This window comes from Polypterus senegalus, chromosome 18 (genome assembly GCF_016835505.1).
Source record: "Polypterus senegalus isolate Bchr_013 chromosome 18, ASM1683550v1, whole genome shotgun sequence".
Classification (NCBI taxonomy): domain Eukaryota; kingdom Metazoa; phylum Chordata; class Cladistia; order Polypteriformes; family Polypteridae; genus Polypterus; species Polypterus senegalus.
In genome coordinates this window covers 64,285,513-64,298,205 of record NC_053171.1, presented here as the reverse complement: position 1 = coordinate 64,298,205, position 12,693 = coordinate 64,285,513, and the positions used below count along the sequence as shown (strand labels likewise).

The following is a 12,693-nucleotide window of genomic DNA, read 5'->3' as shown; positions in this document are numbered from 1 at the left end:
AGAAATGTGTTGTGGCTTCACAAACGCTTTGCTGCATACCTCGGTTGTAACGAGTGGTTATTTCAGTCAAAGTTGCTCTTCTATCAGCTTGAATCAGTCGTCCCATTCTCCTCTGACCTCTAGCATCAACAAGGCATTTTCGCCCACAGGACTGCCGCATACTAGATGTTTTTCCCTTTTCACACCATTCTTTGTAAACCCTAGAAATGGTTGTGCGTGAAAATCCCAGTAACTGAGCAGATTGTGAAATACTCAGACCGGCCCTTCTGGCACCAACAACCATGCCACACTCAAAATTGCTTAAATCACCTTTCTTTCCCATTCTGACATTCAGTTTGGAGTTCAGGAGATTGTCTTGACCAGGACCACACCCCTAAATGCATTGAAGCAACTGCCATGTGATTGGTTGATTAGATAATTGCATTAATGAGAAATTGAACAGGTGTTCCTAATAATCCTTTAGGTGAGTGTATTTGCAAGCATATATAAACATGGGTGGCAAGAAAGGGGCTCAGAAAACTGCAAATGGAAAAGAAAACTAAAGCTACATCCAAGCCCAGACCGACAAGTCCAAGTTCAAGCTCAAGGTAGGGCCTTTCAGAGACTGACCTGGAACAGATGGGCGAAAGCCCAGGCTCCTCGGGACCATGGTCCGCTGCATCGTCTCCAGTTGAGAACGAAATGGGGAGCAAATGTGTGAGTGACACAGGTCAAGATAGCTCGCCGATTGGAGAAGATCATTTGAAACTGGAAAAGGCCTTGCAGTCCACGCTTTCACCTACTCCACGTGAGCCGGGAACATTGGCTGTAATAGAGCTCGCCACTTCACCTACGGTGCACGAAAGCAGAAATGATCTGTCCGAACTGAAGGTGATGATCACTGAGCTCAAGCAAGAGATAAAGAATGATATAAAGAAAAGCAAGAAGGCAAGCAAGAGGGCAAGTGAGAAGGCAAGTGAAAAGCTGCGGCGGGAGCTACAAGAGATGCGACAGGATAATAAAGACTTGGAGAAACACAGATATATTCGATTTGAGGCGGCCTTTAAAGGTCTGCTGGATAAAATAGAGGAGCACATTCACGAAAACACGTCTAGACTTGCTGCTCTGGAAGAATCGTGAAAGTCCAAATCCAGCGAAATTCACAGCTGAACTATTCTCTAAAATAATTGGAGAGGACTTTAAATCAGATACTTAGATAGCAGCAGTTTATCGTATACGTGGGTGAAATACCTTTAGACCTAGGTGTTTTATTATCCGTTTCGAGAGGTTACTATTGAAGCTAGATGTGATGGCACTATACAGACACAGCAAGAGATTATATATGAAAATAAACACATCCATATTTCTCTCCCACAACAGCTGCCAAACGTGCAGCCTTCTACAACATTAAACAGCGGTTACGTCATGCCGATATCAAATACAGCATCTTGTATCCTGCCAAACTGAAAGTGGATGTTCAAGGCCAATACGAAAAGGAACTAAGAAAGCTGATCCTGACACTATTCTGAAACACAATAGTGAGTCACATCCTGTCATGTCATGGCAAGGATATATAACCTGCTGTCTGATCCACTTGTAATGATACGGGTATTATAATTATATATCCTTTTCATTACTCGGACGCTTTCTGTTTATATTTTAATTACAGTTATAGACGGGTGTGTGGAAGAAATTAACTTTTTTTTGTAAAAATTGATTGATTTGTATGGAATGATTACAATAAAATTATTAAAAAATAAATAAAAATAAAAAAATAAAAGTCATTTGACTCGAATCCTTAACTGTTTGGGTGCATTTATGCCTAGAGTCTGGGACTCTGGGGTGCCCCCTTTTGGTCATACCCTTTAATCTTAGTTTGTAGGCTGTACTAAAGAATCAGAATCTTATTTAAAATCAATTATGAATTTTTGACACCACCACCAAGATTTTAATTACATGAAAGTAATAAAATAGAAAATTGACCAAATTCTTATAAAGATTTTTGAAGCAATCAACGTTACCTTACAAAGTGTCATGGTGACCACTTCACACAATGTGACTTCTGAAACCACACCCCTAGCAATGAGTCATTGCGTCTCGGCAACAAGACCACAAAACACGAACCAAGAAAAATTTGCAACATTTGCCTGATTATAACAATCTCCAGTTTTCCACCCACCTCCCAAAGACATGCTGGACTGGATGACTGGAGTTCATCATAATATAGTGCTACTCCTTGTGGTAGATGATAGTTTATTAAGGACAAACAATTGTATTGCACAGATTTTTTTATTATTGATTTTAGATCTTACCATCTTTTATGTGACACACAGTTATGTGTTACGAGATTGCAAGAGGGGCATCAATGACGCATGTCGGAGTTCTACTATAAATATGGAAGCTCCACAATGTAGTTTCATCCCTCGTTGGGGAAACTCTTTCAAATAAAACCTTCAAGTGTAGTTAGTTTATCTCCAAGTAGGCCTACTGTTAGGCTTCATTTCAGTTTTGACTTCACTTCTGATTCTCCCTCACGTTTTGTTTGTTGGTTATTACGACGTATTCTGTTCTGATATTTGCCTGTTCCTCACTACAGCATAATTCCTGATGCATGGTGGGAACACAACACACAAAAGTGGCCAGGGACCACAAGTGGTCCAAGGCCAACATCGTACAGGAACTTATTGGTTCCTGAAAACAAAGTTCTTGTGGTGGAAAAGCACCTTATGATAGTGAAAATTTCATGTAGTGCACAATGATTAGTGGCTGAAAGACCCTTTATTTTTCCCCTAAAAGCAATTACCTCCTCTTTGAGGCAAATGAACTTGGTAATGACGTCAAACATCTCATGGTCACTAATGATCCCTCTGTAAATGTTGAGAGAGAGTCTCCAGAAATTATTGTGAGGAGCAAGGAGACCATAAGATGTCATGTCAGGCAGGCTCATAGTGAGGGTCAAACAAAGCTCTAAGCAAATAAACTGTAATAATAAGTGACCAAAAATCGAGAGCAAATCGAAAGAAAAGTCAGAGGCAGAAGTTAGTGAAAAGCGTTATGAAACCTAACGCTAGGCCTAATTGAAAAACAAACTAACTACACAAGAAGGTTTTATCTAAAAGAGACCACCAAGGGATGATGCTGCATTGTGGAGCCACTGTATTAATAGCACAACTTTGGTATACATCATCGATGTGTCGTTCGCGATCAAGTGACACATAACTGCATGACGCATAAACAAAAGATGGTAACAACCAAACGAAAGTTAAACTTTTATCCAAATATTAAAAAACAAAAATCACACAAAATGGAGTAATGTTAATGAATGACAGTGATTCTATGTTATTCCGCATATGTAAACATGGAGGCATCTGTGAGTATTCCTGACATCAACCCTTCATCTTGCTCAGGGCTGTTCCCTGACTTGATGCTACTGGGGCAGAGCCAGCAATGGAGACTGTGAGCTCAGAAAATGGATGAGGATTTCACAGGATGATGCTGTGTGACATGATTGGCAGTGCAGCTCAATCACTGATGTGAGACCCTCATATTTATAATCCACTCGGGGGCCTTATAGAGTACTTTGTGGGTAATCAATGAAATTAATTTTGCTTTACAGGTGTACCTGCCCAGCCTTCCTACCTCACTTGTTTATGAATTGGGGACCTCCTTCTATCTCCTAGTTTTCCTTACACTTGTACAAGCACAACAGGTCCTCATTTTGCTTTACTAGCCTTAACACTTCCTAATGTTTGTGTTGGGTCAGGCCGCTAGTGACAGAGGGCACACATACAGTATGTGGTCCAGTCAGTCTGAATGCACAGGGAGAGTATTCACTGTAATGCCTATGACTCTAAACGAAAATCAATAGATGTCCTTCATTATTGATAAACTTGGTGACATCTAAAGAAACGTACTTTAATGTCTTATTCAAAGTTATTCATTTTTTACCTGTTTTCTGTGGGCCTCATGACAGCACAGGAGTTAGCAGTAAAGTGTGAACTTTGACTTCCAATCCCATCAGGCTCAAGCGATAAGGTCTGCTATTTCTTGTTTGATATCCACTGAGATGAAGGGAAACTGGATTTGTCTTTAAGCAACTTATACCTGAAATATAAAAAGGAGATTAAACTGAATCACTTCCACGCATCCTTTTTCAAAGTTTCTTTTATAATGGCCAAGGAGTAAAAATGTCAAAAGAAGTACCATCTTCAAGGGTAAGTTTGGTATTTTTCAAATTCTAGTTATTTCTTTACAATTATGATATATATTAATTTGCCAAATTAAGTAGTCCAAAGTTAAGCATATTTTATAAATAAATAAATAAAAAATAACTAGCATGTGCTTGCATTTATAATGGAGGTTAAGGGTGCCAGGGTCCGGTTCTGAGAAAAAGTATTAACACTTAACTAATGTGTTCATTTTTTACGCCAAAAATATTAAGTATTGGTCTGCATCTTGAGATTACACACATATTACAATTTTGACTTAAAAAGTTCCAAACTTTTCTTAAAGACCAGGGGGACAGCCCTCTACCCCTTGAAACCACTTGCTCTTCAATATAAAGCACATTTTAACAAGGTGCATGAAACTCTACTACAAATGCTCTTGGATTTGTGCTGTGTTTAGTACACTTGCTCAACTAAAGAGTAGTGTCTTATTCTGAAAATAATATAGATATTTAAAAGTGAACTATGTTTTCAGTTATAATGCAACAACAACATTGTTTGTGGGAACTGATATTCTTGAGCTTTGGTATTCCCTGCAGCTACGCTCACATAATCCTCTCGTAGTGCGCGGCCTTTGACATGAAATGTGTGCTGTGCCGGTACTTGGTTAGTTTGCTTCCTAGGCCTAGCTTAGACAGACAGACAAATAGACAGATAATTTTTGTTGTCCCAAGGGGAAGTTTAGATTTTCACAGGAGCTCAAGACATATTATACATAACAAACAACAATAGCAAGCCCCCTCAAATACACACAAAAATTCTAAAAACAAAAAAAAAATTCACCTTGGTTCGATATAAAAGAGCAGTCCCAGTGTGGCACTATAAAGATGTATTGATGTTGTTATAATGGATACACAATGGTGAATATATATTGTGGTGTATGGCTGGCCGTTCATCCCGGCCAATACCTCCAAGCTGCCAGGTGGAGCTCTCCCTGCAGCATGGAGGTGCCCCAAAGACCAGCAGGGCATCATGGACATTGGAGTCTTTATGCACAGCCCTGCTGGATACCATGGGGGCCACTAGGAGATGCTGCAGGGAGGAACGATGTTTATTTACCCTACGTCCCGGATGTACGTCCAAGTCACATGGACAAGGGGAATGACATGATTCCGGGGTGAAGAAAAGAACTTTTTATCTGACCCAGAAGTGACATTAGATCACATGGACTGGGGATTGGAACACTTCCAGGGCAGGGAATATTAAAGGATTGTGGGAGCTTTCAGGCGGTAAGCTGAGCTGGAGGGAAGGGTGGCAACGTGTCTGGGAGTGTGGAGGATTGGTTTATTGTGTATTTGTAGTGATTAATGAGTATTGTGGAGAGGATGGTGCTTTGTGCACTGTGCTGTATTAATAAAGTCAACATTTGGACTTTTATTCAAGGGACCGATAGCGCCCCCTATCTGTCACTATATATATATATATACAGTGGAACCTCGGTTCACGAACGTCTCGGTACACGTACAACTCGGTTCACGACCAAAAAGTTCGGCAAACTTTTGCCTTGGTTCACGACCACACACTTGGTATACGAACAAGACAGTTTCCCTTTCGGTTTGTGCACGCCGATGATTTCCGCACGTGTTGCATTGTTCTCGGTCAGACGTGCCTGCCTGCGCGTGCGTGCGTGCATGCCTGCCTGCTTGACCGCCTACCTGCCTGCAAAAGAAACCCAAGAAATCACAACAGAGAAAACACCTGAAGGAAAACATCCCTCCATCGCGGAGCCGGACTCTCCTTCAAAACTGTAACCTCCTCTCCACCCAGTTCCTCCTCACTTCATGCCAGAACTCGACTCATGCAAGGTTAGTTTTCTTGGTGGTTTATAGTTTTTGTATTACAGATTTTTCAAAAGTTAATTTTTCAGTTCGTAGCGTGAATTGTTGCAATGTTACTTTTCTGTTTTTTCAAATGTTCCTTTTTTTCCCTGTGCTTAAAACTAATTTTAAAAAATGTGTTTACTGTACAGTACAGCGATCGGGCTGTAAGGCTATTAGCGTGAACTCCTGTTTTTAAATTAAAGTTCGGATTTGTTCAGATGTTCCTCTTTGTTCTGAGAGAGAGGGAGCGTACGAGCAAGCCCATGCTGCTGAGAGGGGGGGAGGGAGGGCGCGTACTGCTGAGAGAGGGAGGGGAGAGAGAGAGAGAGAATGAGCGCTGCTGTTTGGCGTGCTGCTGAGAGAGAGAGAGAGAGAAAGAGAGAGAAAGCGCGAGCGAGCCTGCTCGTGCAGCTGAGCAGGGAGCCTGGGTGTTTTGTATCAGTGTTATTCAATGTTTTTACATTAGTTTACTGTTACACTGTGCATTCCATGGTGTAATTAACTATATTTGTGCTTAATCTTTAAATAAAATATATTTACATGCAGTTCGTACGGTCTGGAATGGATTAATTGTATTTACATACAATCCTATTGGGAAATTTCTTCGGTTCATGACCAACTCGGTTTACGACCAGAGTTTTGGAACGAATTATAGTCGTGAACTGAAGTTCCACTGTATATATATATATATATATATATATATATATATATATATATATAAATCCAACATCTGTTTGTCTGTACGTCTGTCTGCTTTTCACAAGAGAACGGATTTAGATCAGGTTGTTTTTTTTTCCTATAATTTGCCTTAACGTTCTGGATGATTTTGCAACTTCTCTCATTACGCTAAGAATCATAGTTTGCTTGTAGCAGCGAATTATGAACATGAAGCAAAGAGAGGGGCAACGTGTTGAGGGGAGTGGGAGGCATAAAATTAATCAAGTGGTGCTCAAATTATTTGACACACTGTCTCAGACATACACCTCAATAAACACTGTTTTAGAACACAACAATTCAGTTCATTAACCCACAGAATTTTTAAATTCCATGAATCCTCCTGGCATGCCGCCCCACAACTTAGCATTGAAAGTAGGAACACCGATTATCTTTTTGAGAAACCTGAGCCCACCCAAACTTTACAACGGTACCCATCTCCAGGTCTGTCAGCTTCAGAACAACATCATAGACGCAATAATCATCACAGGATGTAGCATTAATCCCGTGCGTTCCTCTAATTGCAATGGACATGCCCTTTCAATTCAAGAGATTACAGTTCCAGGTGAAGCTTTGCTTTTCGATGTTAATTAACAAGGCCCAGGGACAGACACTCAAGTTGATCTTAGCTCACCAGGCTTCTCGTGTGGTCAACTTTACGTTACTTTCTCCCAGGTTAGTTCGCCGAAAAACCTATATGTCCTTGCCCTGATAACAAAACCATAAATATTGTATATCAAGAGGCCCTTGAATAGGAAACTTATCAATATAAATTGTTCTCAATACAAATTACATTTTTTTTTATTGATTTTTAAAGTTTTTCCTACTAGTTTACTACACAGGCGGAGCAGCAGGAGACAGCTACTATATATATATATATATATATATATATATATATATATATATATATATATATATAGTGGTGACTGGCCTGGACACAGACAGGCAGACATCGTTGTTACAGCCAACACATGTTTATTAGTCAAGTCCCATTATTTACAAAGTGCCACACAACCACAAAGTCCCCCGAAAGTCCTGGCCAACACACACTGCCTTCTCACTCTTCAGGCCGCCTCCTTGCCTCCTCCAAGACCTTGTCCTTCTTCTCTGCCGACTCTAGCCATTGTATGCACTATACACACCCGGATGTGCTCCAGGTGCTTCCCGGCAATCTTCCACCGGCACTTCCCAGAGTGGTGGAAGTGCCGGCTGCATCCCCAGAAGCACTCCGGGTGTCTCTTCTTCTCTTCCCCCCAGCGCTTCACGGTGTGGCGGAAGTGCTGAGGTCCAGGGCTCCAAAGGCATAGAGGCACCCCCTGGTGGCCCATACAGAGCTTCAAAGCTGGTCCCCAAAGGTACCAGGGCAGTCGCTCCCACATGGTCTGGGAGAGGCATAAGCCTTCCTCTGCTCCTCCTGGGCGTGCTGGCCGGGTCGCCCCCCCAGCCATCTCCGACAATATATATATATATATATATTGTGAAATATAGCGGCCCGGACACACACAGGCGGACACCGTTTCAGTCATCACCCACGTTTATTTACACAAAGTCACAGATGTTAAGTGCACCGCCACCAAACCCCCAGTTCCCCAAAGTCAATAAACACAGTCCTCTTTACACAAACACTCGGGCCTCTCCTCGCCTCCTCTGCCTTGACCTTGTCCTCCTCCTCACCCGACTCCAGCCTTGATTGCAGGGCGGCAGCTCCTTAAATAGGTGGCTGATTGCCGACCACACCCAGCCACCTGCGACAGTACTCCCCCGCTAGCTGGGACCTCTTGGGACCAGCGGACCATTCCGTGAGGATGAAGACGCCTCGGCGCCAAGCCGACACAGTGCAGCGTAGGGCCCGAGCATGTAAATAAAACAGAAAAACAAGGGGTGGGGACGTTGCCCTGATGCAGCCCCTCGGCTCGTCCTCTCAGCTGGGCTTGATTGCAGGGTGGCGGTTCCTTAAATAGGTGGCTGATTGCCGACCACACCCAGCCACCTGCGACAATATATATATATATATATATATTATATATATATATATATATTGTGAACGCTGGCCCGGAAAAACACAGAAGGACATCATAATTTCACCCAACACACTGTTTATTTACACTGTATACAATAATTATGTGCACTCAGCCCCAGTGCCTCTTGCACCGATTCCCCCGAAGTCCAGGGCTCACAGTTCTGTGCCTTTCTTCTTGCCGCCTCCAGTCCTTTCCCCAGCTCTGTCTTGCTACCTCCCAACATCCACCAATGGCTGGAGGGAGGCGGCCCCTCTTATAGGAACCCGGATGGGCTCCAGCTGCTTCCTGGCAATTAGTCTTGGCCACACCCCTGTGTGGCAGAAGTGCCGGCTGCGCACTCGGAAGCTGTCCGGGTGTCCCTGTCGCTTCCCCGGCACTTCCTGGTGTGGCGGAAGTGCCAGGCTCCCGGGATGATAAGGCACTGGAGCACCGCCTGGCGGTGGCCACGGGTCCCTACAGGGCCGAGCTTCCAAGCCCCCTACCCAAGGCCTCCTGCATAACCAGGACGGACGCCCCCTCTCGGTCTGGAGGAGGCACACACCCTCATCTGGTCCTCCAAAGGCGTCCCGGCCGGGCACCCGCCCCGGCCGGGGACCACATATATATATATATATATATATATATATATATATATATATATATATATATATATATATGGGAGGCATGGTGGCATAGTGGTATCATGCGATTTGAGAAAAACAAATCACCTTAACAATTTCAGTTACAAAATACACACATCTTTTTATCATATAGATTTTAAATAAGTGTTTTTAACTTCTTTCTGCACACATTTTCAGATGTCTTTCACACACTCCATCCTCCGTAGCACACACTGTGCATTCCAGTTTAACGGGATGATAGAAATTTGACACCAGTGAAGCTTTTAAAAGTACAAAACACCTAATTTTCTGCAGATAATTCAAACCTTTTGCTTAATCACAATGTATTTTTTACCTTTCCTTCAGCAATGCAGCGCAGTACCTCCTTCACTTCACATACTTCTTCAGATTCTGCAGTTTTACACATGGCTTTATAACACGTGAATTCTAATTTTATTCTTGAGGCAACATTCACTTTAAAGGTAAAGACTGCATCATTCGGTAGTGTACAGGTCTGTTTATTATTCTTACTTTTTTAAATAGCTAACTTTAAAAGCTGGAGTTTCAGTTTAAATGTTTTGGTTGGTTTAAAAAAAGCCTTGAGGGTTAAAAGTATAAAAGATGGTTATTTTCCACGGTTGATGAAAATAAGAAAAACAAAAACAAACATTTAGCAATCTTATACAATGCAGCAATAGATGGTAAACATTCACTTTATTCCCACGGAAGGCACACATATACATATACATACATACTGTATTTCTCTCTGAAATTTCCTTAAAAAAGAATTTACCCCATGACCCCATCTAAAATCTCCGGTTATTTGAAGGACTGTGAACTTCACTCCAAGCTGGCCTGACCTACCCAGCCATGGGCCACTTCTCCTTTCAGAGGTGTCTTTTCAATTTGTATAATGAGAAATGTGCCAACTGTATATATATATCCATCCCTCCATCCACTTTCCAACCCGCTGAATCCGAACACAGGGTCACAGGGGTCTGCTGGAGCCAATCCCAGCCAACATAGGGCACAAGGCAGGAACCAATCCTGGGCAGGTTGCCAACCCACCGCAGGACACACACAAACACACCCACAAACCAAGCACACACTAGGGCCAATTTAGAATCGCCAATCCACCTAACCTGCATGTCTTTGGACTGTGGGAGGAAACCGGAGCACCCGGAGGAAACCCACGCAGACACGGGGAGAACATGCAAACTCCACGCAGGGAGGACCCGGGAAACGAACCCAGGTCTCCTAACTGCGAGGCAGCAGCGCTACCACTGCGCTACCGTGCCGCCCATATATATATATATTTTTTTAAATAAAATATAAATATTTAAATATAATATAAATATATATATTTCTTTGTTAAAGATTAAGAAACTGTCAGTTCTTAGTTTTTTTTTCATATCTTTAAATGGAATCTTTCTACTTTCAACACTAGTTGCTCCTTAAGTCAAGTTCTTCCTCCAGGTCAGAAAGTAAGCTATCATTTTTCTCATGTATTCTCATGAGATGATGTTGGATTTGAATGAATATGTGTCATGACCACGTCACATTTCACGATTTTTCCAATGATTTTCATTTCCATAATGTTAGTGAGTCGGCAGAACTGACACTCCTCAAAAAGGTTTGATTTTGTCTTTAGTCATTGGGTGGGCTCTGTGTGTGCGAGAGCTGACAACCAATGAACACTTGTCTGGAAGTACAATGCATATAATGCAGCGAGGTGGAATAAAGCAAGCGGCTGTTTTGAACCTCACAATGACAAGAGAAACTCATCTGTCTGACGGCCCATGTTTTACCAACCACAAAAGAATAAACAGGGACAAGATTTATGGGTTAACTTGGGAAACCAGTTAAGCTTTTGCAAAGTGCCAGCTCTGTCAGGCAGCACACCAGAAATGGAGAAGGTTTGCGATTCTCTGGAAGTGTGAAACTTTGCTGAAAGTCATCATGCAGTCGCCTATGTTAATGTATCTAACGATTTCTAGTCTTTTGAACTGACATGTTCCAGTGACAAGATCATTAATTGCAGTCGTCATCCTCCAACCAGTTGTGTAATGTGCCACCAGTACTGTAGTGGCAGAGGTAATGGCAGCCAGACATTTTTCAAGAAGGCACACGGAGTCTCAGGAAGGCAGCAAAATCGTTCTTCTATTATGCAATGTATAGATTGACTCAAATCAAGTGAAATGAGCACCCAGGGATGGGCAAACCATACTTTTATTACAATTGTTATCTCCCAACACATTTTTCTCTGTCATCTGACTCCCTAACATTCCCTTCCCCACTATCCTGCATCCAAATGGTTCTACCAATATTTTCCAGTTCACTAGGTGTAGCATCTTTCCCATACATCACATACAGTATGCTTGACATGGCCTAATCCCACCGAGTATTGGTCCAGTTGTCGCCACCAATATTTACAACCTCAAGTTCATATCTCTTACCTGGAGTATTGGAATTCACTCTCCCCACGCTTTGGTGCTCACTTCAGTCCATAATATATTGGAGGTTTCTAGCTTATTCAGATACAGAAAAAATAACAGGCCGAAGCCTTTCCAATTTAATTCTTACAGTGTCTTGTACTTAATAAAATATAGTACTTATTTCTTTTATGATTCATTTTGAATACATATTAATCTACAGAAACATAAATATATCCCTTTGCATCCTTAGCCATAAAATAAAGAAAGGAATTAACACATCCCACTAATCTTATATCTAACATTGTGACTAACAAAGAATCAACTTCCAGTTTGACTTGTTCCAGTACTTGTGAAAATTCTTTGTGATGGGTGGCCACAGGCATTACCTGGGAATGACACCAGCTAGATGGAAAGAGGGCATCCACAAGGCATTACCTTCCCTGGGACGCTAGAAGGCAGCCCCTCATGGCACCATGAATTCCCGCAAGGCACACTGGGAGATGGAGATTGGTACAGCCCTGTTGGGTTTCGTGGGGGCCGCCAGGGGGAGCTGCAGAACCCTACTTTGGGTTTTCATCACACCTGGGAGTAGTTCCATTTAATCTTAACGAGCCACCCGGAGCACTCCCAGGTATAACACAAAAGGAGCAGCCTCACTCCATTTGAGGAGCCAGAATCGGGAGGAAGAGGGATAAAGCTTCTCAGTGAAGAAGTGGAGGTGAAACTGAGAGGAAAAGAAAACAGTAGGGACTGTGCATTTGGTGCTTTTTGTACTGATCTGTTGTGGGAAGCAAGTGAGGAGTGCTTTTCCACTTGTAAATAAATGTGTGCTGTGTTGGAACTCGTGTCTCTGTCTGAATGTCTGTGTTGGGGTTGGGGTGGCTGGAATGCCCCTGGTT

General features: G+C 42.4%; 1 protein-coding gene across 7 annotated transcripts in view; it reads right to left on the bottom strand.

Annotated features, from left to right (window-relative positions):
- Nucleotides 1–12,693, bottom strand: part of tmem121aa (transmembrane protein 121Aa) — a 345,702-nt gene that overhangs the window by 126,228 nt on the left and 206,781 nt on the right. For 6 of the 7 annotated variants that reach the window (XR_005631297.1, XM_039741730.1, XM_039741728.1 and 3 more), the window contains one exon: nucleotides 3,928–4,083. The exons of the other annotated variant lie outside the window; for it this stretch is intronic. The gene's annotated coding sequence lies outside the window, so the exon portion shown is untranslated. The remainder of the gene's footprint in view (nucleotides 1–3,927; nucleotides 4,084–12,693) is intronic. 7 annotated transcript variants of the gene reach the window in all.